Source organism: Melanostigma gelatinosum (assembly GCF_949748355.1).
Source record: "Melanostigma gelatinosum genome assembly, chromosome: 8".
NCBI lineage: Eukaryota > Metazoa > Chordata > Actinopteri > Perciformes > Zoarcidae > Melanostigma > Melanostigma gelatinosum.
In genome coordinates this window covers 24,698,054-24,713,576 of record NC_136641.1, presented here as the reverse complement: position 1 = coordinate 24,713,576, position 15,523 = coordinate 24,698,054, and the positions used below count along the sequence as shown (strand labels likewise).

Here is a 15,523-nt window from a genome sequence, read left to right as displayed (position 1 = left end):
CAAGTCCCACACTATGACACACTGAAGATAAAATGTGGAAAATGCAATCACAGCGAGCAGATGGTTAGCTTAGCTTACAGGAAGCAAGAGGAAGCTGCTTAACACGTTGTATCTGTTTGCTGCTGGTAAAAACTACTGTAACACATTGTTTTTACTCTTCATTTTTTGCACAGATGAAACAAAGAAAGATATGATGTCTTCACAACATGTGCTTTTAAGGTTTGAGGTCGGCAACCTTTAGAGCCATGCTAGCTGTTTCCTCCTGCTTCCAGTCGTTATGCTAAGCTAGGCTAATCTGCTGGCTGAAGCTTCATATTCCGCGTATTTACACTAGAGCGCTTTTGATCTTCTCTCTCTCTCTTACGTGAAAGTGTAATTTACAAAATGTTAAAAGATACCCCCAAACAAAGAAATCCAGCTGTGTGAGTTCTACTCCTCAGGTTGACCGATTATAAAACTGTAGACAGCTAATATTCACAGTTTACAGACATACCAGTATCTGCACAATCTGATAAAGCATCACACCAGTTAAACTCTGCATGAAGCTTGTTTGACATTGCAAAGTTATGCAAAATGATGTTCTGTTGGCAAGCTATGAACTGAGTTTAGCTTTGTTAATCAAACAGAAACATGTCCAATCTTGTCCTTCAACTAGTCCCTCGTAAAAATAGTCACACTGCAAACAATAACCTAAGTGGCGTAATATTTATTTATAGGTTGATGTAAATACTCAATACACAAACAATCAATCGCAGACATATTGCTTCAACTGTATTGAAGGTAACGCATGCAACGGTTTTACGTCAAGGTACAAAATGTAGCATTCAACACGTTTGTTAATTCACTTCAGAACCGCCAGTAAAGCTGCTGTTATTTATTTTGTAGCTGTGGTACAATGAGGACATGTGGCTAAGATTGGACCATGTGAATCCAAGCGGAACTCTGCAGTCCTCTTCCCTCGGGGCAGCTCTAGGGGTTTGTGGTCAGGCTGCCTGGGCAGCAGTCCATGTCCATGCAGGTACAGGCCTGCGCTGCCAGGTGCAAGCTTTCCTTTGGTCTGCCGTTGGACCCTTAATCTCCCAAGATCCTAAATCAATTTAGTCAAAGCATAGTAAACAAATCCAGCCTGCAACTAAACTGGGCGGCAACCTCCAGTTCTGAAAAGTGAAGCCAAGGAAGGAAGTGACTTACATTTGCATTCTCTCTAGTGTCCAGCAGGGGGCGACTCCTCTGGTTGTATAGAAATCTATGAGAAAATGACTCTACTTCTCTCTTGGCTTATTCCCTCAGTAAACATTGTAAACATGAGTTTATGGTCTCAATCTCCAGTTTCAAGTCTTCTTCAATACAGCATGATGTTCATTTAGTATATTGTGCTCCATTTAGAGTCAAACAGACCATAGAGCAGGGGATGCTTTAGGGCGGGGCTACCACAGCATTGTCCATGTTTTCAGTCCGTGAAAATAACATTTTGGTCGCCTAAAAATGTCTTAATCAGCATTCGGTTGTACTTAGCTCCACCCTCCCGTGCCACCTCTGGTGGCAAAAAAACAAGATGGCGACGGCCAAAATGCCAAACTCAAGGTTTCAAAAGTGAAGTAACCAACAGGTGACGTCACGGCGACAAACCGCTTCTTACTGAACGAAAAACCCAAAAGCGCTGGTAACAACAGCATCGTTTACTCTGCATGCTACAGTACCCTCCTCCCATCTTCGTCTACACCCTGAATCCTACATCCTACATCCTTGTCCTGCTGCCCTCTACACCCTCCTTCCTTAACCCAGCATTCACCCCTGGAGAGGTTTTCCCAGTCACGAGACCTGCCTGAAGCTGGCTGTTTATCAGGAGGCACCATGTGTTAGGTAATGTCAAGCGTCTATATTTATGGCTAAGATAGCAGGAGAAGGTAAGAGAGAGAGAGAGCGGAAGAGGGAGGGAGGGACAGTGGGCGGGAGTATGAGGGGGGGCTGCAGCCATTGGCCTCAGACAGGAACTGGAGTGTGAATAGCTCACAATGGCTTAGCTTCTAAGCTGGGCTGGACCTCTAATTTGCTCTGCTTGTGGAGCGTTGAAGAAAAAACGGCAGCTGCCTACATAGCTGGCTGCCTGAATGAGCTGACAGGCTGGGGAGCTAGCACTCGCTCACAGACGACCGGGCGATCCATGGATGGTTTGGTGCGGAGAGCGAGAGCAGAATTCAGCCCACTTGGATCTATCTTTTTGAATGTTTCTGTGGAATAACGAACAGGGAGGAAAACAAGCAGCACCAGCGGTGTAGAGGTAAATCTGTGACATTTACTTCTTCTCCTGGGAATGATGCCCTGGCTTCTGGGATTCGATTGGAGGGGATGAGGGTGGGGGGGGAATAGACACACAGAGGCAGGTGGATTTTTCTTTTCTTTGAAAGAGAGAGAGTCTCGGTGCTGATGCAGATTTGCGGCGTGGTATAAATTAACTGATGTGCAGTACCATGTGTCTGTGCTGATGGACAGATGTGTGTGTGTGCATATACGTTTGTCTGCCACATCTTCCCCTCATTTCATCCCCCTCCTCTCAGCTTTACTCTCTGAATGAAAGCTCCCTCCCCCTTTTCTCCATCGCAGTTTTCTCCAATCAACGGTTGTCTTTTGTGCCATTTTTTTGTACAAGATTTCCAGCCAGTGACGCTTCAGATTGTACGTGCCCACTATTCATTTTCAGCCCTCCCTCCTTTCCCATTCTTCTCCCCCATATTGAAAGGGGGGAGATGGGGAGGGAGCAGGGGGAACAGCAGGAGAATAGCGGCTGGGACTCAGCTGTGAGGAGTGTTGTGGCGCGAGCTGTAAAGAATGGCCCGTTGTGTTGGGCGGCAGAGGTATTGTGCGTCTGTCCTCTCTGTCCCTCTGATCTTTAATGGGTAACTGCGTCATCCTGTTATTCAAACAATTAACAAGTAGAGTCTCTGATTTAAAAAACAAAGAGTTAGCCTTTACATAAAGTGTAGATCTGGGTTTTCTTTGAGATGTTTTTCATACTTTACTTTGAGAAATATGATATTCTACTGAAGAGCGGGAATGATTAATCGATTAGTCGATCTGCAACTGTTTTGTCATTTTTTTCAAGTAAACGAGTTCCACCTAATCAGCTGTAATGATCTCCAGCTTTGTTTTTTTGTCTCATGTGACGGAAAACTGAATAGTTTTGTTCACTGAACTGTTGGTTGGTCAAAGTTGGACGCTTGAAGACATAACTTCTACAGAACATAATCCGCAGAGTTAATTGTGGCCTGAAACAAATCAACTATTGATCCGAAACCCAGGTAGGGATGAACCTGCAAGACTTTTTCAGTCCTGTTACCGATATATGGGCTTTGAGTATCGGTCGATATCGAGTACTGATCCAGTAGCAGTGCCTAATGAATAAGCTGTACATTGATATACATGTTTTAAATTGCTGTTTCTTGAAATGATGTCATCAGATAGCAGATCGGCCCATCGTCACCGATTCCCAATCCACCAATTTGAGGCAGACAAACGATTTATAATGTCAGTATCGGTGCATCTGTAAACCCAAGCAGTCATAAAACGTCTTTGCCGATACAAAATACAACAAGCTCACAGAAAAGCAAATCACCATGCAAACACGTTTCCTGCTGGTACCCAACAGAAAAAGTCTTGACGTACGTAAACGCGACCCTCGTTTTGCAGCACTGCAGATATAACTTGTTCTCGTTTGATTGCGACTTTCGCAGGCTGCTTGTGTTTCATCGTGCGAGACCAGAAGAAGCATTGTGGCTCTGCTGCTGAAGCTGAAAACCCCACGCTAGTTCATTGAAATCACTACAGCATGGCGCGCTCTGAGCAGCACCGTGGCCCCTGATAGGATCTGGAGCGGGGCTGCTGTTTGCTGAATCATTCATCTGAGGGCCTCCGCTACATTGAGTCCCTTCTCCGTTCCCCTTCATCAATCATTATGGCCCGGCGAACCCTTTAACAGGGGATGGAAGTGCTGATTGAACACAGCCACGGCACTCGGGACCCAATACTCACCTTGGTCTCCGGGGGGGTCAGCCGATCCGGACTGAGGGAACAAGTCCAGTACCCGTCCATCTCAGCAGCTGCAGACTTCCAAAGCCTTAAAGGCAGGAAGATGGAGCAACACATCAATTAAATAAGTTGAACCCCGGACCAAATATTCCGTATTAGTCCTATTAGCATCGCTAAAAAGATTTGTCCCGCCGACACCGTAATGGATGCAAATGGCCATCTATCCGTAGTTTGTGGTTGAGGCGCTCCCATCGTCTGACCAGTGTATTAAGGGACTACTTGTGTGGACGAGGCCTTAAAGTGCTGCCTCAATCAATGCTGCTACGGTAATTGGCTTAGAGGCCCCAGAGAGTTGCCCGCTAGCTCCCTGTGTGACTGTTGCCTCCCCCCCCGCTGCTCTGTCTGCTCTCAGATATGCGCATGCAAACCTCTCAGCCTCTGTTTTCATAACACACGCTTCCCCATCAACACCGAGCGTGTGTTTGTCCTGGAAACACGCACCGTTTTTTAACGCTGTAGCTGCAACTTCTCGCGATGCGGACGGGACAAACGCTGAGGTGCCGTTTATTTGAGAAGCTAAAAGTTTGATGTGACTTTATCTCTTCAAACAGTCACTTAGACATTATTATATTATATATTCATTTCCCTGCTCAGTTTACAGTCCCCTGGTCAGTTGGAAGTTCTTGCCCCGTGGCGGTCGCTCTCGCAACCTGCAGGGGTTAAAAACAGCAGATGTTTGGCTGAACCGGTGTGTGTGTGTGTGTGTGTGTGTGTGTGTGTGTGTGTGTGTGTGTGTGTGTGTGTGTTAGACAGTGAGTGGAAGCTCCCCAGACCAACAACAGCAGGAAGGCGATTGAGGGTATCAGATGTCAGAGTGCTGTCAGCCCCACCGGCTATTGTTAATACACAGGGGGACGTTGGCTTAGTGGTTCTGGTGGCGTGTGCATACTGTCTGTTTGTTGTGATTTTATGTACACACAAAATGAGCTTTCGTGGTCTTTATCACGGACATCACTTTAAGCAGTTTGTGTCTCTGATGACGACCGGTGGAGGAGTAAATATCTGAGGAGTCAGAGAGGAGTTCAGGTTAGATTGACCTCACCAAAACCAGTGAACCAAACTGACTCAGGGTCAGAACAGGAGAGAGAGAGAGAGAGAGATCACCATCACCTTTAGACTGACATCCTGCACAACACAAGATGAACATGTCGAGAGCCAGAGAGAAGAACTTAAGCTTTTAGATAAATATGAAATACTACGAACACGTTTGTATTTCCGTCTTGTGAAGCGTGCTCCAAAATTGCACACAATAGCAATCCGGTGCTATCAAGTGACTACATTCTGTCGGTAGCAAATGAGTGTCGGGTGTAACAACAGTATGAAACGCTGTCTGCTGACATCCAAGAGTTTGGTTCGTTTTCAGGCCAGAAATATGTTGTGAAAAAATGTGATGTTGTTGTCTTTCACACTTAGAGCAGGTTTAAGAATGAAACAGAAGCTCTCAGAGGCGTATAGTTATATCAAAGCAATAGATTTATTTATCAACAGAGTTATTCAGCCCAGCTATCAAAAACAAGCTTGGGTGCTAATGGATGAACCTCGCAGAGCTTCACCATGAGACACGCTTCAACACATCAGCGTGAAACTTAATATAGGGGTTCCACCCCTTGCTACACATTGGCCAAAGTCAAAGATGCAGGCGTGGCACGTTTGTACGTTATGGCACCTGGATGGAAGCCGTGGATGTCCATCCACCTTGGCCCCTCCTAGTAGGCGTTGGTTTCCATCAGTGTGAGTGAGGAGTTCCATGCGAGAGGTCCTAAGAAGGAGTGTGTGAAGAAGCCGGGCTCAGCTGGGGCGGTGGCCCTCGCTTGAATCTCACTGTCTATTGTGTCTTCCTTATCTTCTCTAAAGATGGCTGCCTGTTCCTTGTGTCGCAGTTAAATAAGTAACCTTTCACCTGCTTCTCTCTGGCCTTGCTGTGTTGTGAGCACTGTATAAGTGATTAATAGAGCTGTATATAAACTAATGGTTATTAAAACTACAAATATGCTAGTGATTAATTAAACTGTATATAAGTCAATTGCTACTTAAAGCTGCATATAAGCTAGCTGTTAATTAAACTGTATATAAGCTAGTTGCTACTTAAAGCTGCATATGAACTAGCTGCTGATTAAGCTGTATATAAGCTAATTTTCTCAACAAATCCCTCTCTTGACGTCTGAAGGACGTCACTTTCTTTACCTTTCCTGCCCTGTTCACACGCTGGTGTCTGCCTCTGCCTCTCCTGACCCTACCAGGCTGTTCTGCTCTTCCCATACTGGGTAAGCTCCATAAGGAGGGGGTGGTAATGGTTCCTTGGAGAGGGCAGTGGTGATAGGACGGCCAACCAAAGAACGAATACAGGGTATTATACAACATCCACATGAGACCAGTATTGCAATGAACACACCCACTGACACTGCTATTGACAAGATCAGGTGCTTCCATTTTCCAAACATGTTTTCCATCCAATCTCCAAATGGATCGTTCACACCTGATGCTTCCTGCATTTCGTTTGACAGTGCCCTCAGACTATTCAGTGCTTTTGTGACTGAACCGTCCGGCGCAGTATTGTTGGGGATGTTAGTGCAACACAGATCTCCAAACATTGAGCAAAAGCTCCAAAGCCATTTTGTTTTGCATAGAAATCAAAGAAGTGGGGCCAGCTGCTCAGCCAGACCCTCTATTGCATCCCTAGTATGATTAGCCAAACGAAGAACATTGTAATGCACATAATTGATACGATCAACATTTTTATTCACAGTTATCCATGGAATAATACTTGCGATACTCTCAAAACCTACTGCAATTTGATATACCAATTTGTATTGATTAGGCACTCCTCTGGTTCACTCTGATTGTATCTATGTAGGTTGGACCTTTGTCCAGACTGAACTATCCTACTGCAGTTGCTCTTTTTGCTAAGATATGTCTGCGTCTGTGTTGGGTCAGGTTTTGTACTTTAAATATGGATGCCAGAGTAGTGCAATTTGGTGGAGTAGCCATTTTAGTCATATTTGTCATGCATGCGTATCCTGTTGGGTCAGATTCAGGATATAGTGGTGCTGGTTCGGTGAACCTAGCTGGTCTAGCTGCAGCACAAGCTATACAGCCACCCATTTTTTTTTTTGTTTATAGCATTATCAACAATTCAATTTAACCAAACATTGTCGTTTCCATGTCCTGTAGCTAATTGGATCACCTGTTGGTGGTTGCTGAAAAGTCAAATTACAAATTACAAAACAAATTATGCATTTTGCGTCAGATTACCTCGGACCTCTGCTAGAGGTCTGGACGGCTCAGGTGCTGGGGCACAGTGTGACAGGTGGTGCCAAGGTGCTCCTGCTTTACTTATGACTTGGACCGAGTGTGAAGTAACCTCCTTCACTTCGTACGGCCCTGTCCACCTGGGGTCAGTTCACTTTTCTTATGAACTTTGACCCTGACCCAGTCACCCTCTCGGATGAGATTTTTACCTTTTCCTGGTCAGCTGCACTGGTTCGCTGGACCTGTTTGGAGAGAGCCTCCGTGAGAATGATTAATGCAGTCACATATGCCTTCATTTCAACTTGCTGCACATCTAAGTATATGTACATCTATGTATCTATGTATATCTATGTATATGACTACCGTCTCTTGGAGGACCAGGCATTTGCCTCCTTGTCATTAACTCATGTGGTGAAAGATGCGTCTTATTTCCTTGTGCGCTCCTCACTGCCATTAGAGCTAATGGTAAAATTTCAACCCATGTCAGCTTTGATGCTACACATGTTTTCGCTATTTTTGATTTTAGCGTCTGATTTGCCCTCTCTACCAGTCCTTGTGACTGTGGATGATACACCGATCCAGATCTACTTCCTGCAAATGCTTATTACTGAAATGTGAACCATTATCGGAGTATCAGCTCTGTCTGCAGCCACTTCACTACTGTCTGTGCGTCTTCTTTTTTTTAGTTGGGATTGCCTCCACCCACTTTGAGAATCTGTCAACCATTACCAAGATGAGTAAAGTCCATGCTGATGTCTTGGAAGCAGGCTGATGGTACAGGATAAGAGCCCATAGGTGTTTTGTACGGTTTTTTCTTTCACATTATGATCCCCACAGGTGGTGCATTTGTCGCAGAAGAGGCACAGTGCTTGCATTCTTTGCAATGTTCTTTTCTTTCCTTCGTGCGTGCCTTTCTTCTGTATCTCAATCAGTGTTTCTTCAGTGATTTCTGGCTCTTGTATAGCTGTTTTCAGAACCATCTGTTTTGGTCTGTATCCTCTTCTTCTTTAGCCGCTTCATCTGCCATGTCGTTTCCTGCAGCTATTCTGGTCCTTGTTGTAGTGATGACGCCATATTGATTCCTCCTGTTTCATAGACAATATGTGCTTTTGTGCATTCTTTTGAATTTTCGATTTTCTTGCAGCTCCGAATGTGAATTTCTTTGCTTAGGAGGATTCTTTGATGCAGCTCCTTCTCTTTTCGATTTTCTTGCAGCTCCAAACATAGTCTCTTTCTCCCCCTTCTTTCTGATACAAAACTGCATTAACATCCCTCCTTTTGTTCAGAAACATCTATGTGGAAAGGGAATGAATAGTCAATTCTTGAAGTGCCGATGCATGTGACAGAGTCTACGTGAGAATGGTGAACACATCTTCTGTTTCTTGTGTTCAAACTAAAGGGGCTGAGTGTTTCATGATGGAGGATGCTTTGTCTGTGGCTGTGGGCTGTTAAGGGAATATGTGGGTCTGGAACTGGATATGACGTAGATATTGTGGCTAATAGTTGCAGCAGTGTCTCTGTTGTTGCCAGATATGTGAAAGATATTGCTGTTCAGCGTGATTCTGGCTTCTTGGATGCTGATTGCCTGTCTCTCTCTGATAGTTTCCTCTTCTTCCATGTGGTGAGCCTTGTTGTTGTTGACCACGCGTGCGGCAGTCTCGTGAATAGTGACCAGGTTTTCCACAGTTGTAGCAGTAGAAAGTTCGTCCGTGCTGTTTCTTTTTCTTTTTAGCAGGCTTTGGGGCCACGTCAAGCTTTGCCAGCTGTATTGACACTTTTAGTGCTTCGAGCTCCATATCTGTTCTTTCCACAGCAGCTCTGTATTCATCATAAGTGTGTTCTTCACTTATTTGTTGCAGATTCTCTTCAGTGAGAGGACAGTTCAGCAGTTCTCCATCCCAAATGTCTTTATCTTTCCATCTCTTTATCATTCTTTTGTACGCTTGTTGTTCCACCGGCCAATGTTTGATTCTTCCATTCATCCTGCTCTGATCCTGGACATCATTCTCCAAGTTGCACAGACAAGAGGTGTATTTCGCAGCCATGATGTCCCTCTCTGCAATAATCAATAGAAAGTCTGAAATCAGTATTCCCAAATGTCCACATGATGGAGCCAAAGCTCCTATCCACTGTTCCTGTTGCAGTTCTTGGAGTGGCCACAGAAAAGCCAAATTGCATGTCAAATGTTTTTCTTTTTTCTTCCCAGGTTGTGAAGTGCCAGCAGAGGGAGCCAAACCTCCTCTTATGCCTTCAATTGACATGTTTGCTCTCTGAATTCACACTGGCCCTCGTTCACAACCTTGCTTTCTCTGGTATGTGTGTGTGTGAAATGCTGATCTATTTTATTATTAACACTTAGGGTGAAGAAGACGAAAACAGTAATGTTCTAAACATATTTCGAAGTCTCTGTGTGGATAGATAAGCAGAACACTCTGTTCCTGCGTTAAGATGGCAGTTTTCTTGCCCTAATCTGATGGGTTTAAGCGAGCAGATACTTTCAGGGTCACTGATCTTTATTCCTGTCGTACGAAAGGATGACGGAGTGCTCCTCTCGGCGTTTTAAACCTTCATACAGTGACCTCACAACTCCGCAATATAGCTTTACAAGTATAACGCATATTATTTAACAGTGTATGAATATATTTTATTTATAACTCCCCCTTTATACCCCTGCTAGGTGTGAACGTCTATGTTTTAATTACACATGCAATGGATGTAACTAAATGTTTTATAAGGCAGAGAGAGACAACCTTGCCCCCACCTTTTTAAATATCTTCCGCTAACTGTCTTTGTAAGTGGACACAAAGCAAGGCCGCATCTGTGTTTTTTATCAGGAGTAGTCAAATCCTCCCTAATATTCCCACCGCCAGTCTTGACTAAATGAATAGAAGATTTGTAGCAGCTGTTAACCTTGTATATTCATACTTTTAGCGACTGTCTGGCTGGAACAATAGAAGCTGTGTATTAGCTTTAAAACTTTTTTTTTTTTTTTTTTTTCTTCCTGGTAGCATTCCTGGACTGCTGTGTTTCCGCATTACACTTTGCTAACGATCCCTAAGGAACACAATTTTCCAATAAATTTAACTATGCCAGTAAAACTGACACTTATATTAACCTCAGCTGTCTCTCAGCATATTCTAGTGATTTATGTGTGTGTGTGAATGTAACAGTCGTGTATAATGTGTGTTTTCCCTACTCTGGACACCAACCTTTGAAACAACACACCAACATTTTCAAACACCAAGCACGGCCTCAGCTGGCTGTCTCTAACGCACAAAGAAACTCAGAAACAGCATAAACTCTGAACCAGGTCTCAGCGCTTACATATATGCTCCTAATAATCGCACTCATTTAAACGAAATCGAATCCATACACAGCCGTGGTTATGTACGCTTCAAACATGCACTTTCATTCAAACAAAATTGCAACACACTGCCTTTTTTGAAATGCACAGAGATCACCAACACGGCAAAGGAATATCTTTAGTAATACAGACAAACAAATAAACAAAAGTTAAAACGTACAGCTCAGCAAATAGTCAACCGCATTCATACTAGATAATCACAACACATGCTGCCGTGTCTTTAAGCATAAATCAGTCACAAGCACGGAGTCAACCGCATTCATACTAGATAATCAAGACACACGCTGCCGTGTCTTTAAGCATAAATCAGTCACAAGCACGGAGTCAACCGCATTCATACTAGATAATCAAGACACACGCTGCCGTGTCTTTAAGCATAAATCAGTCACAAGCACGGAGTCAACCGCATTCATACTAGATAATCAAGACACACGCTGCCGTGTCTTTAAGCATAAATCAGTCACAACCACGGAGTTGTAGAGGAGATGTACAGCTCTTTTTACACACTCATCACATTCCATCAGCAAGCTCCTTTTTTTTTCTCAACCTCATCAAACAGACCAGCGCGCTACTGATCGTTCGATCACAACGCAAATGACATACAGCTTTTTAGCAACCAAAAAACAGTCAGATTATAAAGAATTCTTTCTCTATTCCTTGACAGTTAATCCACTTTATCAAACTAAACAAACAGACACCTCTTGGACGCCTGCACAAATGACAACTGCTTCTCAGCATTAAAACCAAATTTGCAATGCGCACAATTCACAAATACGGTCTAGAATGTAATTAATACCTTTACAAATGCAGTGAAACAATAAACACACATTAGAACATACACTGCTGTCTTTTTAAATATAAATCAGTCAGAAGCATGGCCTGCGGATGAGCTGATTCTTTTTCCTTTTGGACACACTTTCATCAGCAATGCATTTTAACCGCAATTTGTCTTTTTCCTCAATCTCAGCAAACCGACTGTGTACCGCTGATCTCTCGACCACGATACAAATGAAAAACAAATGCTTTTTCAGCAAACAATCAGTCAAATTATAATCAATTCTGTCCCTATCGTACACATATCAAAGAAAACAGCGCTATTTTAATGCATCACAGCGACCGCTGCGTATCATAAAACACAAGTACAATATCTGCTTTGGCTGGGCCGCGATCACGGACCTTCCGCGTGGAAGTCCGCGGTGCTACCAACCACACCACCAACACAATACATCAAACAACACAATTTTAATACACTTTTAAGTAACCTAGGACTCTGCGGGTCCTTTTCGCTTTAGGTACTTTATTACACAACGTCCATTATTAACGACACATCAATTAACGTAAATTTTGTGCTCTCGCCCAGAAACTCCGTCGAGGATTCTCTAAGCAGAGATATCATGGTTTTCCACTAAGCGCCGCACACAAATCTAGATCCGGAGATTTGATGATCTCAATAAGGTAATTTTCTCTTGGTCCGCTATCAATGATACATCGGCTAACTTAAAACTTGTGCTCCCATGCAGAAACTTTATAAGAGTTACTCTAAGCAGAGTAAACTTGGTTTTTACACCACACGTAACACACTCGATGTCTTGATACGAATATTTCACGGTCAATTCTCTCAATACAATTTACCAATGACATCAATAACATATACATATATCCCCGTCATGTTATACAATTTCTTCGTAGCCCAAGACGTCCTATAATTACGTTAAAGATTACGCTTTATTTGTGGCAGGAATTTGAGCGCTTCATGCGAGGCGCGTGACCGCGACAGAAGAGGCGCGCGACCGCGTCTCACACTACTTCACTCTACGCTGCCACAAAAAACATCATTTTTCGCCTTTTATCTAACGTCTTCTGATGGGCTCATTCATACATATGTACAAAAAAAACCCCAAATGCTGGGCTGAACAACCCTGCTGCTCGGTTGATTATTCTTTACAATACTTTTAATGACTATGTCATACTTACAGTTCGGACAGTCGGATTTAATTTAGTTTTATGACTATAATACAATACGCAGAATTCAGTCAAATAGGCTTCTGCTCACCTTGTTAGTTGTGTCGACACTATCAGACTGTTCCCGAACTGCAGGCACGACCTGGTGGCAAATACCAGGGCTCCCAGCCTCCAGGGAGACTCGCAGTTTGTTTTCTGAAACACAGATAGAGAGGTCTGTTAACATTCCAACCCGATTGCTCTGTGTCGTATCTATCACGTCGGGGTCACCAAATTGTTGTGAAAAAATGTGATGTTGTTGTCTTTCACACTTAGAGCAGGTTTAAGAATGAAACAGAAGCTCTCAGAGGCGTATAGTTATATCAAAGCAATAGATTTATTTATCAACAGAGTTATTCAGCCCAGCTATCAAAAACAAGCTTGGGTGCTAATGGATGAACCTCGCAGAGCTTCACCATGAGACACGCTTCAACACATCAGCGTGAAACTTAATATAGGGGTTCCACCCCTTGCTACACATTGGCCAAAGTCAAAGATGCAGGCGTGGCACGTTTGTACGTTATGGCACCTGGATGGAAGCCGTGGATGTCCATCCACCTTGGCCCCTCCTAGTAGGCGTTGGTTTCCATCAGTGTGAGTGAGGAGTTCCATGCGAGAGGTCCTAAGAAGGAGTGTGTGAAGAAGCCGGGCTCAGCTGGGGCGGTGGCCCTCGCTTGAATCTCACTGTCTATTGTGTCTTCCTTATCTTCTCTAAAGATGGCTGCCTGTTCCTTGTGTCGCAGTTAAATAAGTAACCTTTCACCTGCTTCTCTCTGGCCTTGCTGTGTTGTGAGCACTGTATAAGTGATTAATAGAGCTGTATATAAACTAATGGTTATTAAAACTACAAATATGCTAGTGATTAATTAAACTGTATATAAGTCAATTGCTACTTAAAGCTGCATATAAGCTAGCTGTTAATTAAACTGTATATAAGCTAGTTGCTACTTAAAGCTGCATATGAACTAGCTGCTGATTAAGCTGTATATAAGCTAATTTTCTCAACAAATAGCATCCAGGTTTAGGTTATTGTTAGTCTGAGGATTAAGTAAAGTCCATTCTTCTTACTTCATCAGCCAATTAGGTGCTTAGCTAACAAAGCACAAAATGTGTCCAAAATTAGATACGAAAAAAAGAGGGACTGTTACTGTTTTCACTTGATAATCCATATCAAGTCATCCATGTTGTTTGTTCAAACTTGAGAGAGCTTGAGAGAGTTTAACGTTTCCTTCTAGGACATAACATACGTCAGTAAATACCCCTCTCTGGAATCTTGAAGCTTTTAAGTGTGTTATTAAAAAAGGCAGTTGCTGACATGTGGCTAAATGAGACTACGAAACGTCATCCCGCTGACTGGTCGGCCTGCACAGCCTTGGACTCTGACAACAAGACGTTTTTTCTTGTTTTGGTGAGATTGCTCTTGAGCGCTCGTAAGATTTTCTTTCACCGAAGAGAAGAGCAAAATGTTGCATGTGGATATCTCTGACAGGTTCGAGCCACTTTTAAGACCATACAAACATTCACTCAGCTATGAATGAAATATTTAGTCAGCCTCCACAGATAGCAGCTTCCCTCTCAGTATAAACTCACACGGCGTCAGCCCACCAGAAATGGCTGCAGTGCAACTTTGCTTCGTGCATAAACGGAATATTTTGATTTTTTTCTTCCAGTGTACATTCAAGGACACAGTTTTGCATTTTCAACGACGTAAGAAGTCCATTTGTGTTTTGTCCAAATACTCAGTGTACCAGCATGTCAGTGGATATTCTTTTGCTCAGTATTTGTGATGAAAAAAGGCCAATTGATGTGGAGCAACATATGAATATATATTTTTTTTGGCTGGTAAAACAGTGAAGCTTGAGCTCTGTGTATTGTAAAAGATTCAGTAGCCAGATGGCCTCAGAATCTCCTTTTCTCTGAAGCTAGATAAAATGGCCTCTAAATGTTTGACACCAATGCAACTCTGTTACAGAAGCAGAAGCGTTAAATTCAGGAAATGCAAACTCCTCCAGATTCTCTCCGAGTCCATGTGGATAAGATGAAGGAACTTCAAGTTGCTTTCTATTAACTGTACATGTTTTGGTGCAGGTGGAAGTGAGGTTTTACTTAAATGTGAAAAACACAAAAATACCTTCTCGACAAAACCGATCAAAACAAGTGTTTGTATCTGTTTCTAAGAGAGAAGTGCACATGTTCTTTTGTTTCATGACTTGAGTGTTAGGACATTGATGCCATCATGTCGTAAGTTGATCAAGGTCTGCTGATAGTAAGGCCATCTTAGTCACATCAGTATGTTTTGCTGCCTTCTGTATAGCTCGCTGAGAGACGTCCCTGCTATGCTGCACTTGGAGTGGATCTCTTTTGGGGCGTGTTAACCTTCTTATCGGACGGCAACGTCTGAAAAGTGAAGCCAATGCTGGAGTGTCTTAAAGCTGCATTCTCTCTAGTGTCCACCAGGGGGCGACTCCTCTGGTTGTATAGAAGTCTATGAGAAAATGACTCTACTTCTCTCTTGATTTATTCCCTCAGTAAACATTGTAAACATGAGTTTATGGTCTCAATCTCTAGTTTCAAGTATTCTTCAACACATCATGATGTTCATCTACATTATGGTCCATTTAAAATTGTATTTAGCTCCGCCCTGGGGTTTCAATTCTGGTTTCAAAAAAACAAGATGGCTTCGGGCATAATGCCGAACTTGAAGCTTCAAAACCGTAGTACACAAAACCAATCTGATTTTCACGGTGACTACGTTCACTTCTGATGTACAGACTATGCTTCTGCTCTTACAAACCTGTAGTACTGCTGGGCCCGGGACCACTA

General features: G+C 43.2%; 1 protein-coding gene and 1 long non-coding RNA gene across 12 annotated transcripts in view; one reads left to right on the top strand and one right to left on the bottom strand.

Annotated features, from left to right (window-relative positions):
• The window catches only part of LOC306780998 (membrane-associated guanylate kinase, WW and PDZ domain-containing protein 1-like), an 88,189-nt gene that overhangs the window by 27,506 nt on the left and 45,160 nt on the right, over positions 1–15,523 (top strand). Inside the window, exon 1 of one of the 11 annotated variants that reach the window (XM_079273597.1) lies at positions 2,149–2,281. The exons of the other annotated variants lie outside the window; for them this stretch is intronic. The gene's annotated coding sequence lies outside the window, so the exon portion shown is untranslated. Of the gene's footprint in view, positions 1–2,148; positions 2,282–15,523 lie in introns of those variants that run through there. 11 annotated transcript variants of the gene reach the window in all.
• LOC306780999 lies at positions 5,537–13,704 on the bottom strand. Its single transcript, XR_013772181.1, has 2 exons — positions 12,753–13,704; positions 5,537–7,577 (listed from the first exon to the last, which is right to left on the bottom strand). It is a non-coding gene; the product is annotated as an uncharacterized lncRNA (long non-coding RNA).